The sequence below is a fragment of the Saccopteryx leptura genome, chromosome 1 (assembly GCF_036850995.1).
Source record: "Saccopteryx leptura isolate mSacLep1 chromosome 1, mSacLep1_pri_phased_curated, whole genome shotgun sequence".
NCBI classification, from domain to species: Eukaryota; Metazoa; Chordata; class Mammalia; order Chiroptera; family Emballonuridae; genus Saccopteryx; species Saccopteryx leptura.
In genome coordinates this window covers 214,438,772-214,462,720 of record NC_089503.1, presented here as the reverse complement: position 1 = coordinate 214,462,720, position 23,949 = coordinate 214,438,772, and the positions used below count along the sequence as shown (strand labels likewise).

General features: G+C 39.7%; 1 pseudogene; it reads left to right on the top strand.

Annotated features, from left to right (window-relative positions):
* The first annotated feature begins 10,061 nt into the window (after positions 1–10,061).
* On the top strand, positions 10,062–18,661 carry LOC136388211 (large ribosomal subunit protein eL21-like; annotated as a pseudogene).
* Positions 18,662–23,949: the final 5,288 nt, after the last annotated feature.

The following is a 23,949-nucleotide window of genomic DNA, read 5'->3' as shown; positions in this document are numbered from 1 at the left end:
GAGCGGTTGAGTGGTACACTTGGTCCTATTCACCTGGTGTGAAATATGGAGCCTGAGATGGAATATTATATATGGACTCTGGGAGTAGAAAGTGGCTTGTCTGACCTAGAAGGAAAAAGATTGAAAGCTTGGAATTTAATCTTCAAAGCAAGGAATTCTGGGGTAGAGGAATGGGATAATTATATGGAATTGCATGCAGAAGTAAATCGATAACCAAGTAGATTAAAGAAGCTGACCCATCTATGGTGGCTACCCTTTATCAGTGTCTACTGCAGTGTTGGCAAAATGTGTGCACAAAGTGGCCACAGCAGTAAAACAGAGATTGTGTGTGGGCCCAATAGCACAGACTCCCACTAATCAAGGCCAATGTGCCTAATCATGTCCAATTGTATCTAAGGTCCACTGTCTAACCTGCCGACACCAGAGACCAATGCTACGCAAGCCCCTGGTGTGGCAGGGCTCCTCATGGAGACCTTCAAGCCACTTGGTAGCAGGCTGATTTCATTGGGAATCTCCCACCTTGGGAATTTCAGCAGTTTCTTCTCTCTTCTCACAAGAGAAGACACTTATTCCTGGAGTGGGTTTGCCTTTCGTGCCCACAGGGAAGCACCACTATCTGGGAATATATAGAATGTCTGATCTATAGATATGGAACTCCACAGAATGTAACATGCAACCAGGGAACCCCCTTTCTTAGGACAGGGGAGCAAAAAAGTGAGCCCACAGCCCACCCCAGTAGTCAAATCATATATGACTTCAGCCATGTTATCTAGAGGCTGCTGGTCTGTTAGGGAAACGAGCAGCCTCTTGAACAGCCAGCTGAAAGCCCAGCTTCCTGGGACACATTACACTGATTGAGTCAGAGACCCTTCTATGGTACCATCAGGTAAAACACACGGGTCTAAAACCAAGCCATAGAAGTAGAATTGCCCCCCATTCCTCGATTTATATCATTCCCAGTGATTTAATGGGATATTATTCTGTAGATTCCTGTCTCCACAACTTTGGGTTCTGCAGGATGAGAAGCCCTTGCTCCCAATAAAGGCACACACCAGGAAATACGCAAGATTCTCACTGGAGCGCAGGCTACAGCTGCCGCTTTGAGATACTGGTTTACAGGAACCGGCAAGCAAGAAGAGGAGTCAACATCTTGTCAGAAGTAGTTGACTCTGAACAGCATGAGAAGACGGCTTCCTGGTCCACAATAAAAACAAGGAGGAATATGTATGGCACTCAAATCATCCAATATGAGTACTTCTTGGTATTCTTTGCCCACTTGAATAGATACATGCACCACGCCTGGCCAGAGAAGTTTATGTTTATAGGGAGTCCAACACCTCACAAAAACTGCCAAGACCAACATAGATGGTAGCTGAGGGTGAAGGGAACTTGGAACGGAGAGTGAGGAGGGGGATGATGCCTTGTGACCAACTGCAGGGATAAGGGCTCTGTTTGGTCACACTGACCTTCCTCTATCTAAGTTTCCTGTCAGGAAGTGAGGTCCCCCAGAGCTTGTGAGAGCTGTTTTCAAATATCATGGAGAAGCAGACCTGCTGAACAGGAGGAGGACGGGGATTACCCGACAGAGTCCAGCTGTTAGCTTCTTCAAGAGTCACCTCAGCATTCAAGCCGCAGTCCTGCACTGCTCAGAGAAGACACTGGTTAACGAATGCGCGAGGCAATGGCAAAAGGGGTCAGGCTCTTCTTGGGGTGGCCCCCAGCCAATAGCTGAGGTACAAGGGCCTTTGCACATACATGGGCCTCCAGTGGGCCATCTGCTCTGGAACATCCTGTTGGGCTGGCTGAGATACTGTCAGGTCTTCATCATGATCTGATGTCCTCTCTGCTCAGTCCTGCCTTTTCTAATTCTCCATCACACGGGTTACACTACTGCAAAAAGTTTCTGCTCTCTGAACTCCATCTCAGTTTCTTCTCTCCAGAGATCCCAACCTACAATGCATGTTTTAGCCATTTTTGTAACCAAATTACCTAGCACTATGTTCCAGATTACCTGGAACATAATAGGTGCTCAATAAATGGCATACAAGGCTAAATTATCTGCTACATTCTATGATGTGCTTAGCTAATGGTCAAGTAACATGGCAGATGCAAATACATTTCTTACCTTCTTTTTTACTTGTATCTTCTTATTCATAGAACATTCAGGGACTTGAATGTACTAAGGGTGAAAATGTTTCTCTTGGATTTTTATTAAAATGAGACATGATCTAAGTCTTCCAAGTCTTCTGTAGTTTTCTGAGGCAGAATTTTTCCATGTTGGGAAAAGAAGACAAATTTGTATTTATATCACAAGGAATGTTCACTAAATATTTCTCTCAGATGGCTGAAGATGAATTCATCAGAGCCAGTCAAATTCGAGACGCTACCCCTAAGGACAAGGCAGTTGAAACATCCCATCAGCCTGAAAAAAAAAACAAAAGCATCAAAGCCCTCAATGTAACACTGAAGCCACCCACACAGCTACCACCAAGCCATCGGTCAAGGCACAGGGGCAGGAACTAACTCATGTGATGGCTAAGAGTCTATTTGAAGAGGTTGGCAAAAGCTTGTCGCTTTTATGAGAGGGCCTTTAGGATAAGAAACAAAAAGTGATTTATATTAGCTGCCCTCACTGTGAATCAAATTTCCTGTGTCACTTTGTAGATGGCTTTGCAGCTATATATAATGCTTCGCTGCAGAGAGCTAATATAAATAGCACCATCCAAACAAACACCACAGAAGGAGAGCAATTCAGATTGCGCCTCTGGATAGATGAGAATTGTCTCTCGCCAGGTCAAAGAGGCATTTAAAAGGAAAGAACTTGGGCCAATTGTTTTTAGCTCCGAAATGGGAAGAAATGCCTCAATAAATTTTCTCTGAGTATTCCGTGATGGAGTGAGTGAGAAGCCGACCTCTGTACTAACAGCCTGGCACTCTCTCTCCAACAATCTCTCCCTGGGGCCTCAACGTAGTTTATCTTGTAAAGCAGAATCAAAATTTGAGAAAGCTTAAAGAACTACTATCCATTCCCACTAAATCCTTTCTATTCTTACTAAAATCTCACAGTCATTTTGAGGATGAATTCTGGAGTGACCTGTAGCATCGTTTTGAGTCATGTACTCTGCTAAACCCCATAGAGGCTTCTAAGACTTATACTTGCCTCTTAGGCAATACACCAAACTTAAACTTGTTCACAGGTGGCCACTGTTATAGGTTGTGCCGAAGCCTCGGTCAAGCTGTAAACTTTACTTGAGAAAGTAAGCTATTCATTATGCCATTTTAAGAGACACATAGTAATTGGGGTAATCTTGTATCACTCAATTTATATTCAAGTTAAAATACAACCATTTTCCTTGTGCAGAATTTCCTCACCCCTTTGTTTTGTTAAACTCTAAAAGACTCAATAAAAGGGACCTTTAAGCATACAAAGCACAATTGACTTTGTCTAAAGAGAATTTTTGCACATGTTCCTGTGCATATTTATAATTTGTTTAAACTCAATGCAAACAAACACCAGTTTGTTGGCAAATTAAACAACTGTTACCATATGTCTGACATAATTCTGGGGGTAGAAAGTGAATTTTCAAAGTAAATTTGATTTCGTGTGCTAAATACAACTCTTTTAAAGGAAAATGAATTGCTTTCCATGGAAGCTTCTAATATAAGCCCTTTTAATGCAAATTGCTGGAGGAACCTTCAAATACCAACAATATACTGTACTTCTAATTTCTATAACCAATAGCAACAAAACAGTTGCTTTTTCAGTGGTTAAAAATAAGTGTTCACCAGACTATGATTTTAAACTGGTATGAGGTTTCCAAAAGTAGAAATAGTACACAGCAGCAAAAAAGAAAAAAGGAGGGGGGGGGGACGGTAAAAATAGTATGTATTGAAAATTTAAATGTGCCACAGAATTGCAAGGCACATTATATAGTTTCTGGGAAGCACCCAAAGGAGGTAGCAAATCCAGTTACTAACTGTAGTTATCAAAACACATATCGTATTTCTTGGAAGCCAACAGCAATGTTTTTTAACATTCTGTTGTTGCTATCAAGCAGCCTTTTTTCTAATAACAGTTAAAGAAAATCTCCATGAACAGAGACACAAATTTTTAAGAAATAATTTAGCAAGCCAAATTGTACATACTATGCCAAGAGAAAAAAGTGCACAAAATAGGGCTTTGGAACCTTTTGCTTCAAGTCAACGGTATAATAGTTTGAACAGTTGATTAATGCATAACAAGAAATGAATCAGTATATACTGGGCATATAGATAATTAAAGAAGACATTCTAATTTGGAGACTAGAGATATTATTGGATGCCATAAATAGAACACCTATGAAGTTATAAGACATAACCTGAAACTATTCTTGAAAGATAATATTCCAGTTACCTACGGATACATAACAAACTATGTCAAAGATTAGTGGCTTAAAACAACCTTTTATTATGATTGTCTCACTCTTCTATGGGTCAGGAATAAATGTGAACAGAACACAGTGGGACAGCTCACCTTTGCTCTATACTGTTTGGGGCATCAGTTGAGATGACTCAAAAAGCCAGAGGCTACAAGAGATAGGGAGAGGGGTCTGGTCATCATTCTCTCTCTCTCTCTTTCTCTCTCTCCCTACATCCTTTCCACATGGCTACCTTGGGTCTCCTCATAGTATGATAGCCTTAGCACTGTTAAACTTCTCCTTGATAACTCAGAGGACCAGACCAAAGCTTCCAGTCACCTGATACAGCAACTGTGGTCAGCCAGGATCAAGGGGAGGAGAACCAGATGTCACCTCTCAAAAGGTAGCACAGCAAGAAATAGGTGACCCTTTTCTGTCAACCACAGATTGATAATAGAGACATTTGAAAATTTCAGGCATTAAAAAATCATGATTTAAAAAAAAAAATGTATTTCAGGTAGGGAAAATTTTTTTTACCTGAGTCGCCTAGACCCTTAAACTCATTCTGAACTCCCATGAATAAGCATATTTCAAAAATATTATATTGGATCCCATTACTTTTATCCTATATCTTTGCCACTATGATTTTGGTTTTCTATGTCCTTGATATTTAATAGCAACGACATTTAAAATGATATTTTATTCCACAACAACAGCATTATTTTCTCCTCTGATGTAAAATAACCAACCAAGAAAGGTAATCTATTAGGAATACCTACTGTGGCCTCAAACAATCCTGCTAAAGAAAGAATGGTTTTGTATTCATATCAGCCTTTAAGTGGTTTTTTTTTTTTTTTTAAGAAACACAACATAGTAATTTAACAACAGGATAACAAATCTGAGTTTGAAGGAATATTGAACCACCTGATTACGGATAAAATAAACGTGTACCTACTAATAGTCCTAGAAATGTATCTTAAAGATCACGTACTATATACCTAAATAAAGTGGATTTGAGTAACCATGCAGAATCGTGGTCATCTTTCAGCCCCAAGACTCCTGATAGTGTGAAATCAGGAGAGTTGGTGAAGTTTATGAATGCATCAGGAAGCACCAGGCCACCCAAGCTCTTCTACCCAAGATTTCTGGATTGACATCAAGCTACCTGCTTTGCCTGATACTCAGTTTGGTTCAACAAATGTGTATTGAGATGTTGGTTCTGTGCTTGGAACTATTAAATGACATGGTTGTTGCCTTGGTGGAAATTAAAGCTAGTGATATTATTTCCCTTCTTTCTTGCCCTCCTTGAAGCAGACTGCTGGCATCATTTTCCCTTCACTCATTCAACATGTATTTGTTGAGTGCTTAATCTACACCAATTATGGGAACCACTTGTAAACAAAAACAAAGAGGCCATAGTTCTATGGGTCCTCTATTAGTTTCTGAGGGCTGCCATAACAATGGACCACAAACTGTGTGGCTTCAACAACAGAAATGTATTGTCTCACAGCTGTAATGGCTAGAAGTCTAAGATCAAAGCATCAATAGTGTTGGTTTCTTCTGAGGGAGACTCTGTTCCATGCCTCTCTCCTGTTTCTGGTGGTTTGCTGGCAATCTCAGGTGTTCCTTGGCCTGCTGATCTCTGTCTTCATGTTGACATGGCATTCTCCTTGTATGTGTGTCCATGTCCAAAGTTTCCTTTTTTTATAAGGAAACCAGTCAAATAGGAGTAGGCACCCACCCTACTCCAGGATGACCTTGTCTTAACTAATGACTTCTGTAACAACCCTAGTTCCAAATAAGGCCACATTCTGAGGTTAGGACTTCAACATATGAACTTTGGGGGACATAATACAACCCATAACAGGTCCCTAGTGGTCATATTCTAGAGCAACTATCCACTTTGCACAGTAAATAAAGCGATTTTAGTTCTACCTAAGGAATAAGTGCAAACAGAGTGATCATAAGGGCTAGCTAGCTCTCAGGCACTGTAAGCTTTACTCTGTACAGGTTCCAGGCAAATAAATCTGGAAAAAATGTTTTATGCAAAAGAAAGTAGAAATATTTCATTAAATGTCTGAAACTTATCTATTTAACCAATGTGTCTTGGGCACTGTTTTGGATAAAGCAGTGAACAAAATGACCAAACTCTGCACTCACGGAGATTACATTCTAATGGAGGAAGACGAAAATAGTTTATACAAACTAAATAAGTCACACAATACTTTAGTAGGTGTGGAGTGTTATGAAGAAAAACAGGACAGGACAATAAGGATGGGGAATTCAGGACTTGGGGAGCGGTGATATTTTAAACAGGGTGGTCAGGCAGGCCTTACCTGGAAGCCACGAGGGAGCAGGCCATGTGGCTAGCTGGTAAAGGAGTGTGGGGACAGAGGAAGTAGCTAGTGAAATAGGAGTATGGCTGGTGTGTTTAAGGAAACAAAGAGGTAGGTTAGTGTGGTGAGAGGATGACAGTGGTTGGTGGATAAAGTCAAAGAGAAGTAGGGAGTAGTTTATAAAGGAACTTGTAGGCCATTGGAAGGATTTTAGCTTTTCTCCAAGTAAAGGAGGAAGTCATCAGGGTTCTGAAAAGAGGATGACCTGATCTGATTTGGGGTTTTATTAGGATCATTCTGGTTCGAAAGGTAATGTGTACAAAGAGAAAAGCAGAGAGAAGCACTGGGAAGCTGCTGCAATAGACCAGGTGAGAGATGTCGGTAGCTGGGACCAGGGTGGTGGAGGTGGAGGTGGCGAGCAGTACTTGGATCCCAGATATATCTTGAAAGGAAAGTCAGTGGAATTTGGGATAAATTGACGTAGGATGCAAAAGGAAGGAAGGAAGCAAGGAAAGAAGAGATGATAAACTACAAACTTTTTGCTTGTGTCAAATGGCAAATTCTCTCTGCCTTTTATTGTACCAATGAATTATTTTTATCTAGGTGAGTTTAAAAGTTTTGAATAGTTAAATCCATAATTGAAAGAAACCAGGTAATCAATTGCCTTATATTTGGAGTTTTTAAAATTCCCTAGAAAAGTATAATCTGCTAAATGCAAAATGTGAGAAATCCCAAAGCATAAAAAATTCAGGTTCTTCAATAAATAAATTGCAAGGCAAAAACCAAACAACAACAAAAAAGGACAGGGAAAGCGAAGTTATAGATTAAAAGACACTTACAAGATATATCAATCAAACGCAATGTATATAGACCCTGTCTGGATCCAACTGTGAAAAAGAAAACTAAATTTTGAGACAGAGAAATGTAAACATTAATTGATTCATTTAATGATTTTATAATATTGATTTGGTGGCATATGATATTGGTAGTATAGTTAGCTTTTTAAAAATGATTTTTTAAATTTTTGATTGATACATAATAAAATATTTATAGCTAAAATCTGATGTCCAGAAATTGCTTCAACATAATCCAGGAGGAATGAAAGATATGACCATAAATGATGTTTTCATTTTACTATTCTATTTACTTTTATGTATGTTAGAAAGTTTATAAGAAAGAGTAAATAAGCAAATAAACACACAATTATATCAATACAATATAATGGCAATGCCTTAAAACTTGATAAGCACTATTTGCCTTAAGAAAGGGGTAGCTGTGAGCAGAAATAAGAGAGATTCTTCCCAACCTCCTCTTCTGCATCTTTTGAGTATCAAAATTTTGAAATGTATTCTCTCTTAATAAATACAATAAAAAATGTCAACTACCCAGGCAGATGTGTGGAAGGAGCATCTTGAACAGAAGTTATGACCCAGGATACACTGCTGATTATTTTCTCCTTGAGTCTCCTTATTCTACTCTGCTGCTGGCCTCAGGTTGTCTCATGACTCCTCATTCTGAGGCAATGCTTAATTCAGCAGAATCGCAGCCAAAATTAGAATGACTCAGAGGATAGTACCCCTAAGCATTAGAGCACATATCATTCTGAAGCAAGTTTTTCCATGCAAGTTTCACCGGATCAGTTAAAAACAGTGCTTACATTGCAAGGAACCAAAAACTACTATTAACATGATTTAGGATGGTGACCTGTTTTCCTAATCTAACTGATGATAGGTTGATATCCTGGTACTCTTGGTGAGTAGATTAGATTTCATTATATGACCACTGTGCGTATTAGGGAAAGTATTTATTAATGCAATGCACACATCATATCTTATCTGAATGATAAATATGTTGTATTTTATATAAAACTCATGCCATTCAGATTGCTCCATTAACTTTGCTGTGTACTTTTTATACATTAATCACAAAGTCTTCTAAACCTCTCATACTCAAAAGACCAATTTCAAGATATACATTAACTAAAAGGTCTTCATGACACTCTCCAAACTTCGCCACTTTACCAAATAGGATTTTTTGGAAAGGTGTGAGGAAATTACTTTCCTCGCCCTTTTTTTTTTTTTTTTGGAGGGGAGTGTCTAAATTCAGCTGAACTTTTACATTTTTAATTTCTCGGTCTAGGAATGTAATTATGGATAAACAAAGTTGAATAGACTGATCCACATGAAAACTATAAGGTTTTTTTGTTGTTGTTTTTTGTTTGTTTTACCCCAATACTGGTCATCCTCTAAGTTGCTGCCCCTATGTTTTAATGCTGAAAGTTCCCTTTTCTGCTTCAATCCTGGAAATAAAGCATAAAAAAGCAAAGAGACTAGATGCCACTCTTAGTTATCTGGGTCAGTGTTTTTTGTGTGTCTAGTAGAGTATCAGCATTTAGCGTGGTAAAAAAACTCTTAGAGTCTTACCTTCTAAAGTTGAACTGCACATCTGTGTTAGTCCTTCAAGCAAGTATAATGGCAAAAGTTTTTATGTAAGATTCAAGGGCTCTGCTACTACCTTTATCAACTCTGGCTGTGCTGCTTACACATCCCTGAGACTTACTCCTTTCTCATGGACAAAAATAGAGGGTTCGGTTGGACAGCCTTAAGTATACTTTTAGCTTTCTATAATTTTATAATTTTTAATGTTTTAGAGAGAAGCATATACAGTTGCATTAATTTAGGATCCTCCCCTAAAATTATTAATAACCCTCGCACTCAGCAATGGGATCATGGCATTCAGTACCCACTATCCCTTCTCTCTTACATAGAGAGCTCTGATTTCTATACACCAACACTGGGTTCGGCTAAAACACTGCATTTTTTGATGCCCTCGCCAGCGGGGTGCTGCTGAGATGGTACCAGAAGCTGCTGAGGGAGGCTTCCAGTAAAGCTCTCTCAAGGCTGGTAGCCTCCCTGGCAGGCGTCCTCTACTCCTTGGCCTTTCTCTGCTATCTTCCCGGAACTTGGACACCATCCTAGAGGCGGCGTAGCCGTCATGTGCATGCAAGGCCACAAGCACAGCTGAGTAGAACAGTGTATGAGTTTCCTAGGGCCTTGACAACAAAGAACCACAAACCGAGGGGCTTAAATCAACAGGAACATATCTTCTCACTGTTCTAGAGGCTAGAAGTCTAAAGGAGTCCACAGGGCCATCCTCTGTGGGAGCCTCTAGGGAAGGATCCTTCCTGCTTCCTCCAGCTTCTGGTAGTCCGGGTGTCCCTTAGCTTGTGGCAGCATCACTCTAATCTCTGTCATCTTCTTGCATGTCTCCATCTAAATTTTCCTCCTTTTATTAAGACACCAATCATATTGGACCACAGCCCATCCCAATGACCTCATCACCTTCAGTTGACTACATCTGTAAGACCCTATCTCCAAATAAGGTCACGTTCAGAGGTACTGCGCGTTAAGCCTTTAACATCTTTTGGAGGGACACAATTCAACCCACAACAGTCTCGACAGCATTCTGCAGCTGCTTTCCCAGCTCTGGATTTTCTACCTCTGAACTTATTACCTGAGAAAAATAAAGGCCCTGCTTTGTGTAAGCCTCTATTCATTCAGTTGTTGTTTTTTGTTTGTTTGTTTGTAATCAGAGAAGAACTCTATTCTTAACTGAAACAGTAACTTTAAAGTGAAGGCTCTGGTGACTGACCTGTGGTGGCGCAGGGGATAAAGCGTTGACCTAGAACGCTGAGGTTGCCTGTTCGAAACCCTGGGCTTGCCTGGTCAAGGTACATATGGGAGTTGATGCTTTCTGTTCGTCCCCCCACCTCCCTTCTCTCTCTCTCTCTCTCTCTCTTTCTCTAAAAATGGGTAAATAAAATCTAAAAAAATAAAAAATATAAAAAAATAAAATGAAGGCTCTGGTAATTAAAAAATTATATAATGTGACACCTGCCTATTCAGAAGACACTTTGTAATTTTTTTTTCATTGTTGCCTTATTTGGGAGTGGGGCAATGGGTGGGAAGCTGTACTTGGCTGCGATTTTTCAAGTGCTAAGTTAAAGATCAAACCTGTTTTCAAAATAGAGTTTGCCAGATACTGAAAAGGTCAATGGACATGTATTCAGCAGCCAAATTTAGGCCCTAACCCTGCCCTGGACTCACACCCGTCTCAGATATGTCTTCATTAGTCACCAGTACAGACCTCAGTGAATGAGAACATAAATGCAGCTTTTGTGCTGAAGTTACCAGAAGCACCGTTTACTGGTCCAACACAATCAAGTTCAATGTTATGGTACTATCTGTCTGCCAGGTGTGGTGCTTGGAAATACGTGTGCTGGAAAATACCTCAAGCAGCCAACCGTGAAATTTGTCTTAATTTTGAGAGAGTTTCCAGGAGTCCTAAGCCCATTTTCGTGGCATCCATACCAGGAACATAACCATGATTCATTTATCTTATTTATGGGTTTGCAGTGGGACAAGCAATTACTTCCATCATCTCTGTTAGTCAGAGATCCCTGAATTGTTCACTTTACTGCTCAGTGGGCTCAGTAAAGGCTGACATCAGAGTAAATAAATATTCCTATCACTTCTTCTTAAGAAAGATGAGGGCAAAGTTGAGGACTTTTCATCCTTCCATTCTTTCTCAAGAAATATTTGTTGAGTGCCTACATAGTGTCAGACTAATTCCAGGCACTGGAGATTAGACAGATAAGACATAACCCCTACTTTGAAGGAGTCTACAGTACAGTTACAGAGATAAACAAATCAACTGCTCCCTGGCTGGATAGCTCAGCTGGTTGGAGCATAGTCCTGATATACCAAGGATGCAGGTTCGGTCCCCGGTCAGGGCACTTACAAGAATCAACCAATGAATGCATAAGTAAGTGGAACAACAAATCAACATCTCTCTCTCTCTCTCTTCCTCCCTCCCTTCTTCTCTCTAAAACATCAACCAATAAAAAGTATAAAATTAAAAAATAAAAAACCAAATCAACTGTTAATTGCAAGGCACTCAGATAAATGCTGAGACAGGTTTAAGAACAGACTATTAAGAAAGCACACAGCAGGGCCAAGACCTCCTTTTGGGGGGCAGTCAGGGTGAAGTTTCCAATTGCACTGGTGTCAAAAGTTAGACCTGAGGGTACACTAGAGGTAGCCAGCTGAGAGGGGACAGCGTAGGCAAAAGCCCGGAAGTAAGCGGGCACATGACATATTTGCAGACCTGCACAGAATTTGGTATGATGGGAGATGAGGTAGAAAACATCAAAATAAATAAATAAGTGAAATAAAATAAGGTCCATATCCTGAAGCCACAGTGGAGCCACAGGACAGTGGTGAGTCAGACAGTTACACGATCAGGATTGTGTTTTCAAAAATATCTCTCTGGCAATAGTATACATAATGGATTAGAACAGAGCAGGATGAGACAGAGAGAAAGTAGTCAGGGTCCACTGCGGTACTCTGAGAGAGGGAGGAGTCCAGAGAAAGGAATAGAGAGACACAATTAGGAATAAAATTGACAGCACTTGACGGGTTATCTGAGTTTGCACCCAAAGACAGCGCTATAATTTATGGCTTGACTAATGTGTGTGGATTTAAGGAGGTATTATTATAAGTTTAAAATAAAGAAACATGATAAAAATAGTTAATTCTCTAATATTCTGAGGTTGCCGTTTGAAACCCTGGGCTTGCCTAGTCAAGGCACATATAGGAGTTGATGCTTCCTACTCCTCCCCCTTCTCTCTCTTTCCTCTTCCTCTTTCTCTCTTTAAAAAAGATTCTCTAATATTGATGCTAAAGAGCCACATTCAAATTTCATATTCATATTTAATAAAGTAACTGAATTCTAATCCTAGTCAACTTTATCATATAATAATTTATTGAATTTTTTAAACTATGCAAATCAAATTCAATTAGAAACTAGCTACTGATGGGAATGAATAATGAAATAAAAATATGTAGAGCTAAAAGGCATAAAGCATGAGTCCATAGTTCTCAATTATTTTCATCTCACAGTTCAAATTCAGTGAGTAGTCCATTTAACCTTGTACCATTAATATACAGTATGGCAATATTTCTTTTTTCTAGGAAATAAAAAGGTGATGTTTTAGAGCCAAATGGAGCTTCCAGAGATAACCAAATACAGAAATTTTTAGGTTGGAACTGTTGTATAACAACATTAAAATATTTTAAGATAAAAAAAAAAATCTCAGAATACAATTATGCTGAAACACAGGAGGTGCAACGCAAGAGATACATGTTTGATACCTACCACAAGTGTGCGGGGCTCGGACCTGGGGTTGTGCGGATCAAATGAGGCAGTATTTGAAAATATTTGAAACTGGACCTCCATCTTACACCCCTCACAAAAATTAATTCAAAATTGAATAAAGATTGAAATGTAAGATTAGAAACCGCAATACTCCTAAAAGAAAACACAGAGGAAATGTTCTTTGGCATGGCTTTTGGCAATGATTTTTTTGGATGTGACATCAAAAGTAAAAGCAACAAAAGCAAAAAGAAAATAGTAACAAAGAAATACAAAGAGGGACTATATCTAATTAAGAGAGCTACTGCATGCAAAAGTAACAATCAACAAAATGAAAAGGCAACTTACAGAATAAGAAAAAATACTTGCAAACCACATATCTCATACAGGATTAATATCTAAAATATATTAAAAACTTCCACAACCCAATAGCAAAAAAACAAACAAACAACCCCCCCCCCCCCCAATAATCCAATTTTTTAAAATGGGCAAAGAGGCCCTGGCCAGGTTGCTCAAATGATAGAGCATCATCTTGACATGCTGAGGTCACAGGTTTGATCCCCTGTCAGGCTATATGCAAGAAGCAACAAATGAGTGCACATGTAAATGAAACAACTAAGTGGAATGAGTTGATGCTTCTTTCTCTTTTTCTCTTCTTCCTTCTTTCTCTCTTCCTCCCTCTCTCTCTCTAACAAATCAATGGAATAATTAAAAAAAAAAAAAAACATGGGCAAAGGATCTTAATAGACATCTTTCGAAGTAGATATTCAAATAGCCAACTCATGCATGAAAAGGTACTCAACATCACTAATAATTAGGAAAATGCAAATTAAAACCACAATGAGAAATCCTGTCACATCTGTTAGAATTCTATTATCAAAAAGACAAAAGATAACAAGGGCTGGTAAATATGTAGTGAAAAGGAAACCCCCGTACATTGTTGGTGGGTTTGAAAATTGGTACAACCACTTCGAAAACAGTATGGCAGTTCCTCAAAAAATTTAAATTAGAACTAATGTGATTCAACGATTCTGCTTCTGGGTATATATCGGAAAGAAATGAAATCACTCTACTGAAGAGTATCTGCACGCCATGTTCATGGCAGCGTTGTTTATAATAGGCAATGCATGGAAACAACCTAAGTGTCCGTCAATGGATGAATGTGTCAAGGAAATGTGGTATATAAATATTACTCAGCCATAAAATAGAATGAAATCTTGACATTGTGACAACATGAATGAACCTTGAGGGCACTATGCTATGTAAAATAAGTCAGACAGACTGTATGATCTCAATTATATGTGGAATCTTAAAAAAACAAACTCAAAAAAAGACAGTAGGTTGGACTGGGGGCAGGGGGTAGGGGGATGAAGGTGATCAAAGGATACAAACTTCCAGTTATAAGATGAATAAATTCTGGGGATAGAAATGTACAGCAGGGTTACTATTGTTAAGAGTACTGCTTTGTATATTCAAAAGTTGTCAACACAGGCCTGACCTGTGGTGGCGCAGTGGATAAAGCGTCGACCTGGAATGCTGAGGTCGCCGGTTCAAAACCCTGGGCTTGTCTGGTCAAGGCACATATGGGAGTTGATGCTTCCGGCTCCTCCCTTCTCTTTCTCTCTCTCTCTCTCTCTCTCTCTCTCTCTCTCTCTCATTCTCTCTCTCTCTCTCTCTCATTCTCTCTCTCTCTCTCTCCTGTCTAAAATGAATAAATAAAGTCTTTAAAAAAAAAGTTGTCAACACATACACAAATTGCAACTCTATGAGGTGATGGATGTGTTAACTAACCCTATGGTGGTAAACATTTCACAATATATACATACGTCAAATCACATTATACCTTAAACTTACACAATGTTGTATGTTGATTATATCTCAACAAAGCTGGGAAAAAATAAAATAAACTCACAAAGAAAAGGTTGATGTTGAGGATTGTTAGTCAAACAGAAAATTATTTAAAGTATCAATTTCTCAATAGCTGACTCTTCTGATTGGAACATGAGAAAACCAGACTCTTTCACCCAACAATAACTGTCTTCCTAAAACAGCCTAACTTCCTAAGTGGAAGTTGAAATCATCCTAAAAGCATCAGGAATTTTCCTAAAGAGCAAATGCCCCATTGTGTTATTTCCCTTTACAGAAAAACAATATGTACCTTTGATGTTATGACACCTGAAGGATTTGTAGTTTTGCTTCCTTGAGAAGCTTAGCAAGAAACTAATTTGATTTAGTATTATTTCAAAATTATAGAAGTTATTAAAATATTCTAGACAATATGGCAATTTAAGGGTGCAGACAGGATTAGACTGAAACTTAGTTGGCTCTTGTAAAAAGGAAATCAACTAAGTAATCATTTTCAAATCAATTTAAAAGCATTTATTAAGCACCTACAGTATGCCAAGCACTATCTCCAGTGTTCTTCCCACTGGAGCAGGACATAGTCACTGACTTTGCAATTAATGGGGCTAACAAACACATACCTAACTAATAAAAATACATGGCAGAATGAAATGAGCTGTATAATTCTTGTATAAGCAACGTACATTTAGGCTATCTTGGAAGGAGAAATTTATTTAATAAATGTTGAGGCAGAGAAGGGAGAAAAAAGGAGGAAAAGGAGTCTAACAGCAGAGAATAAGTTAATATTCACCTCCCCGGCCCCTTCTCCCCACCCCCAACCATTCCCATTTCTCAACCCCTGAGGGTCACCTTCCTTTAGGATGTCTCAGAAAAAGGATGTTTGCCTCCCATTTGCTCCTGAGTCACCCTTTTTGCAGCTGCTTCTGTGAGTCACTTGCTTCCCCCATGACCCTCTGCTCTGATTCTCCATCCTGTTCCCCCCACCTGGGTGATCTGGGATTCCTCTTCTCTGATATGATGAAGGTCTCCATGGAAAGAGATAAGATCACACCTCCTTTTGGTGCTCTACTCTTTAATTTCCCACCACACCAATACAGAGCTTGTGCAAATCTAACAGACTTAATTAAAAGGTTGGTGAAAACCAAGTAGATTTATAATATAGGAGAAAACCTAAAATTAAATGACAAATAGGACAATTCTCACAGCCAAGGGGTAAAATGATAAGTCCTTTACAGGTGTGCTTTTGTGGAAATATCTTAGTTTCTAACTTTGCTCTCTTGCTTAAAGTCTAGTTTCTCTTGCCCCTTCTAGAATGGCTTAGTTCTTCAGTCCTCCAAATGCAAATCCTTATTGCTACTGCACGAACTCCACCCTTGCCCCAGGGCCTGCCTCCACTTGTGTAACTAAAGGACACAGCAGCCATAGCAGGAGGGCACTGATTTAATGGGGTGACTCAGAGACAGCTACAGTAAGCTTTGCACTGCAATTCTCTTTTGAGGTTTCCCTGCCAATGCAATGTGACACTATGCACCCTCATCATTCTTGCAGTCTTCCTGGTGGATAGCCATTGGACTAAACACAGCCCACATATCTTTCCTAGTAGAGTCAATATTTTTCAAAGATAATACTCTTTAAATCTATATTAAAGAAGATAAACTTTCTAAATATGAAGTTATCTGCCTATATTTCCCAGCACCCCCCACCCACCCACACACACACAAAATAGCATTTCATAAAGTTGTACCAAGAAGTTTTGGGGGGGGTTTCCCTACTTTCAGGCAATTCCCAGAGGCTTACCTGTGGGTCAGAAATAAAGCCTTACCCACCAAGCAACAGAGCCACCTACTCCGATGGCCACATTAGTTACATAAAATGTGGAAGAAACTTTCAACTTCTTTCTTTGGGCCAAGTTGAATTCAGGGCCAGGCCTTTTCCACCTAGTGGTCCCTGTTAGGGTTAGGGAGATAGAGGAAAAATCACAACAACACAAACTGATTTGGCTGCCTGGTGCACAATGACCCCATATGGCCTTAGGGTACAGAATCTGTCCCTTAATCTCAGGAATGAACATGTGACCAGCCTGAGCTGATCATGGTACTTTTTATTCTCAGCTATAGGAATTCATTCAAGGGTTAGAAACATGGTTCAAGCCTGCCAATCAGAGTCCTGCTCCAGGATTTTATAACCTAACATTGGATAAGAGAAGCTCTTTTCCTCCATAGATGATGAAAGCCCAGGAATAGTAAAACTCTTGTTTTCCACCATAAATAAAGAGCCTCTCTTCCACAGTAAAATGGAATAAAACCAGTATGCATTGGAAAGCAGAAGTGAGATTCAGAAGAGAATGCTATTTAGTGTTTGAGTGCTTGGTTTTAGTCATTGAGGACTTCGAAACTGCTATAGTGCCTGAGAACCTTGCTTGAGTCTCTAAGTTCTTCCAGTACTTTCCATTTAGCTCAACTTTTACTTACACTGAATTGAATGGTGTTGTTCTTCTTGCAAACAAAATGTTCCTGAGATTGTACCTTGTCCGGATCAAATCATCTGCCCTGAAGATGGGGGTGAAGATAGGGAAAGTAACCCTTCCGGTAAACATAAGCAAATCCTACGTATGTAATTGGAAAGTCCTTTTCTGGCTTATAGCATTATTCCACATATAGTCAAATGTGACCCTTCAGAAAAGAATTTTCTAACATGCTAGTATGATATCAAAGATCCAATATATCCTAATCAGCCAGTTGTTAAATAGAGCTTCACGGGAGGCCCAGGCCAGTCCCACTGGGCCTAGCCTCTCCTAAGTATTGAACCAATTGCATATGCCTCTGGATTGTCTTCAGACCATAACTGCAGTAGATCTATGTATGTGATGTCTAGTAAATATTGGGTAACTTATGGTCAATGAAGCAAAGTGATGATGAGGCATTCCAAGAAGTGTACTTCGAATCAGTTTTATCAAGGTGATAAAGTTTGCTAAAGGCTTTTCTCTTCTTCCAGCCTTATACAAAGCATAAAAAGCTTTTAGAGTTGCATGATTGATGAGAAGTTTTGTAAGCTGGGCTTCCACTGATCTAAAAGGACTAACCAGGTCATGAAAAATGCCATTGCCACTGCACCCAAACCTATTTCCTACGAAGACCTGGGTAGACTCAAGGAAACACTGCACTGAATATCACAACAGCATTTAACTTCTATCAGATCTGTGTGTCAATTCACAGAGCTTCTGATCCAGCCCTATAAAGAACTTCTTCAGGGATGTCAACATCTGGGTTGGCAACATCAACATCATCAGAAATATTGGAAAGTTTTTGGGGAGCTGGGACCTCCATCTTCTTGTAATTCTCCAAAGTGACAAACACAAAGGGGAAAAAGAGAGACACCACTCTCTGTTCTCTATGCCTTGTAGAAAACAGGAAGCGGTTCCTTTGGCTACATACAGACAAGTCTACAAGAAAGGCGGTATTGGAGGTATCAAGAGAATGGGTACTGTTCAAAAAAGAATGTCCCACAGATGTTACCATGGCAGAACTGGAAGTGTCTCTAATGTCACCAGCACGCAATGGCCATTGTCATAAACTAACAAGTTAAGGGCAATGTTCTTATCAAGAGAATTAATGTATGTATTGAGCATATTAAGTCCTCTAAGAGCCAAGATAGCTTCCTGAAATGTGTGAAGGAAAATGATTAGGAAAGGAAGGAAACCAAAGAGAAAGGTACCTGGACTCAACTGAAGTGCCAGCCTGCTCTGCCCAGAGCAGCACTCTGTGAGAACCAATGGGAGAGCAGCACTCTGTGAGAACCAATGGGAAGGAGCCTGAGCCGCTGGGACCTCTGCCCTGTGAATTTGTGGAATGACAAGCATAACAATTAAAAGACCTTTGTACTGATGAAAGAAAGAAAGAAAGAAAGAAAGAAAGAAAGAAAGAAAGAAAGAAAGAAAGAAAGAAAGAAAGAAAGAAAGAGAAAGAAAGAAAGAAAGAAAGAAAGAAAGAAAGAAAGAAAGAAAGAAAGAAAGAAAGAAAGAAAGAAAGAAAGAAAGAATTTCAGTGAAGTCTTTACCAATATCTAGACCAGAGAAAGCTGGGTAATTTGCAGACATTCAACCCAAGGCCTTACTCATTACAAAGGGGTAAGCAACTACAGTATCTACATTTTATACTTTAATTACAACTAAACATATCAAAGGTAATATGTGTTATTAACACATAGCCCAGATGTTAAGTGAATCCCCCTCCTCTTCACCTTTTAAAATGCTTCAGACTATCATTCCACATTTCTCCAGTGAAAGTCTCCTCATTTCTGGGAATTCCCAGGGGACTTTCATTCTCATTGGTATTTCTGATCTGAATGCTGCTTCTGCTGATTAGTTTAACTGACAAATGATCTTGCCATGTGGCACACACTGTCCCTATTCTGCACCACATTCACCCAAACATGGAACTCAGCCCCTTGATTCCCGTAGGACACGAGCTCACACATGCCCTGTATTCACCCAAGGCATTTATGTGTATCGTAAAACTTACTAAAGATTTGGGACAGTGAAAGCAGGGTTTACATCAGAGAGATGTAAATTCACAAAACTGAACACTGCATATTGAACATCATAAAAGATTTTAAGATACACCACCAGTTGCTCTCCCACACTCCAGGTCTACTGTTTTGCCCACCTCCAGATGTTCATTGTAGAGCAGTTTAGCTGTGACTCTGTCTCTAGCAACCCCTGACCTCAGGATGCATCTTCCACCCAAGTAGTCTCTGGAGTATATCCTTGAACCACATTCTGCTTCTAGCAGTCAAGAGTTCTCCCCCTGGTAGGCAAAGAATACATTAGATCCTGAAACTGGGAGATTCTATAGCAGTCTAGCTTTCTCTTGCACTAAATTTCATGGGGTCTTACAGTGGAACAATAAAAGCTCTCAACTTCACGTCTCTTAAGGCTGGAGAACACTGTTCAGGAATTCACTTCATTGGCTGTAGGTAAGTCCCACCAAGCAATGGTGTTGTTATGGCACCCTTGGAAATTGCTCTCTTAGAACATTTAGGTTTTTAATAATGTATAATGAATTAATTTAACCTCAAATTAAATTTTAAAAGACACATTCATCAGAAGGGAAAGGAAGTTAAGATTCCTTCCTGCTGCAGAACATGTGGGATTGAAGAATTTAAATGACAGCAGGAAACAGCTGGTCTCCTGATAGATGTGTTTGTCCTCTAACGTGATTAATAACCGCATCGTTTTGAACTTTAAAATGGCTGCTTTCCCAATTCCACAAGATCATCTCAGCCAGAGAAACTGTTTATCTATTTTGGTATGAGCTGTGGCTAGGAGGCAGGCATAGCACCTCCTCTGGAGAGTACGGGTCAGGAACGCATATGGTGGAATGAGCCGTGGATCCCAGTCTTTGCATCCAGAAATAGTTGAAATGGGCTATTCATGTGCATGGAGGGCTGGGGTTTTAATGTTGTGGCTTAAGTTCCCAGCTACTTAGAGTCAAATGAAGACTAGGAGAACCCAGGTGGCTGTAGTTAGCCATCTTTCCTCCTCGGAACTGCAGCAAAAACAATTCCACCCGTCTTGAGGAATTCAACTCCTCCCACCCCCACAACTGGCTTGGAGGTCTCAAAGACTCAATAAACTGTGTCTCCCGTATATCACTGCACTCCAGCCCCAGCCACCTCTGTGCAGTTCTCCAGAAGAGACGCGTTCTGGTCCTACAGCCTTTGCACTGCGGCTTCTCTAACTGGAGAGTTGGTCCTCCGTATCCCCACTTCACCCACTCAGAAAGGTTTTCCCAGGCCACCAACCTATGGCAGCATCCTCAGCATCCTTTAACCTTCTCTCCTGCTTTGTCTTTCTTCATAAAACTTGCTACCTGATGTTACTGTCATGCACTGCATAAGGACATTTCCATTACGGACAGACCTCACAGACCAGGGTGGTTCCTGAGGCCTCATGTTGTAACAGTGGTCAAGTCATGATGTCATAGCCCAACGCATTACATGTTTGTGGTGCAACCAAACCTATTGCACCTCCAGTGGTGTAAAAGTATAGCACACAATCATATACGTATAATCATATGTTATCCATGATACTTGATAATAATATAAATGACTATCTTACTGATTTACACATTTACTATACTCATTATTATTTTAGAGTATACAGTTTCTACTTATAAAATACAGTTTGCTGGTCCAGGCCAGTTGGCTCAGTGAATAGAGTGTCACCCAGTGTTCAGACATACAGGGTTCCCTCCCTGTCAGGGCACACATGAGAAGCAACCATCTGCTTCTCCTCCACTCCCTCTGCCCCTTCTCTCCCTCTTCTCTTCTCGCAGCCATTTGTTCCAGCATCCGCCCCAGGCTCTGAGGGTAGCTCAGTTGGTCAGAGCATCAGCCTCAGGTGCTGAGGATGGTTTGGTTGATTTGAGTATCCACCCCAGACAGGAGTTGCCAAGTGGATCCTGGTTGGGGAGCATATTGGAGTCTGTCTATCTTCCCTTCCCTCACTAAAAAATAAAAAGAATAAAAATTTAAAAATACAGTTTGCTATAAAACAGTATGCTCTGTTATACCGGCAGCAGCCCATGTTTACTGTGTCTCTTGATTGCATAACTTTCTCATTCTCAATTTAATCTTGTATTGTTTTTGTACAGTAACATGCTGTACAGGCTTAGAGCCTAGGAGCGATAGGCTAGTGTTTTTCAACTGTCAGTCTGCAGACTGGTCTACAACTCTATAATCTTCATATTACATCACGGTGGTTAACTCTTTCGCGGATCCCCATGAAATTTCTGGTGGACCAGCAGTTGAAAACCACTTGGGCTAGACCAGATAGCTTAGTTGTGTAGCACCATGTAGCTATCGGTGCCCTCTGTGATGTTCGCACAATAATGAAACCACCTAACAACGCATTTCTCAGAAGGTACTCCTGCCGTGCAGTAACACAAGACTGTACATTGCAACTTATTTCTGCCATCCCTCTACAATCCCTCAGGTCAAGGAATTTATTCAGTTCACCACTGTATCTTCTGTGTGACTCTCACACAGTGTATCGAATTGATAAATGAACAAGTGAATGATAGCCCTGGAGGAAACTGGGTAGCCTAGTGGTTTAGGACATAGACTTTGAGATAGCAAATCTGGTTCGAGTTATGGCTCCTCTCTGGACTTCCCCAAGATACTTACCTTATTTCACAGATTATTGTACAGACTACAGGAGGTAACATACTAAAGTGATTTAGCAGAATAAGCACCACTGTTATCTCATTGCTCCAACCCTCTTATTTTATACTTATATATGAGGAACCAGAGGTAGACTCAGGCAGAGGGGCTGGAGCAGCATCTCTAAGCTCAGGGATATCTTAGAATCAGAGAAGGAGAGAAATCTCTTATTCCCTCATAAAGACATCCTCAGCCAATGTCAAGACTCTTAAAAACATACAGTCATAAAAATGAACTTTATTTCTGAAAGTATAACCCAAGGAAATAATCACTTATGTGGGTAAAAGTTTCACTGTACTGAACTTTACCGCAATTTTGTTTATAATAACAAGAAATAAGTATGGTAGTATACTAAGTGTCTAATAAGAAACTGATTTGATAAATTATGGTATAGCCATACGATGTAATATGGCATGGCCACTTAGAAGGAAATTGTAAAAGAATAGTTGTTAATAAGATGAGAAAATAATTACCTGTATATGTATTTAAATTTAAAAAGTCTAACACACACAACAAGCTCTGGGTGGGTGAAATCAGAATAAATTGTGTTTTCTTTGTGCCCCTCTTGAATTTCCCATATCAGAAAATAGCCATTATTCTTGTAATCAATATTTTCAATAAAAATAACAATAGCTGGTTAGCCTCTTTACAATAAAGTGTTACTACATTTTACTAGGACAACAATGAGACACCTAAATTTGGGGAAGTTTCCTGAATCCGGACAGAATGAAATTCTTTTCCAAATGTCATGATTGTGAGTGAGCAATCTCCCTAAGAACTTCGGCACACAGCAGATTCCAAAGAGTTCCAGCTTCATGACCATTAGGACCGACTGCCATGTGTTCCGAACTGTTCTGAACATCGACAGTTCTCTGTTTTAGCACATTTAACTGATGGCCTTAGCTATGTTGCATTTTCAAAAAACAAAATTGACTTATCGCATTACTTATTAGATTTAAATGCTAGGGTGATTCATCATTTACAGTAAATCTATTAGATAGATTGCACTGCAAAATTCACCATTGTCAGTGTGGCAGGCCTGCCTGGAAATTAAGAATGGGAAAGGAAATTGAAGGAGAGAGATTCCTGTCCGTGATTTGAAATTTAAACTTAGATAGCTATTGGAAACATCCGAGCCTGTGCCAAAGAGGACGAGGCATCTGTCACATGTGTAAGATATTCCACTCTAATAATAGCGTAGGATCTTTTTTGGAACAGGTTAATGCCTTGCTTCATAAGGAAAAAGCTTGTATGTTAAAATACTTTTAGGAGTATTTCCTTACCCCCGAACATTTTTTTTTCCACAATGTAACTGGACTGCATATGTGATACATGCAACAATGATTAGGTTTCTGCTGGTTAAATATAGTCCCAAACCAACAGCATGTTCAGCTGGGGGCCATTGCTCACCAGATGTTATTCCATTAATAGTGGGTGAGCTCATCCTTGGTGTGGAAGGTTATTCATTTGGGAGAGAATAATGAAAGTGAGACAATCATTACGTCACCTTTTCCTGTACATTATTCTCCCCTGCAGCTAGCAAGGCAGACAAGCTGCCCTGTCAGTTGTAGTAAGCTCACTCATGTTCTTGCTTTCTCAGATCTACAAGTGAATCATGGGCAAACTCCAGTCCAAATTAATTTTTAATATATTATCAGATAATTTATACTTGGAGAATTGGACTGTAAGATGTTCTTTGTCTTAAAATCAAGCTTCCTGCCTTTCGGAGGTGCGATTATCTGCACTTGATTCCCAGAGACACTATCCTCTCCCCATGCCTTTGTTGGCTTATCTCATTTTCCTCAGCTGACCATTTGAGAGGCAGAAACTAATGCTTCTAGAAACATGAATACTTCTGAATAATGGAGTAAACTTTTAAAATAACACTCATGAGATCATGCCTTTTTTGTCTGAAGGAT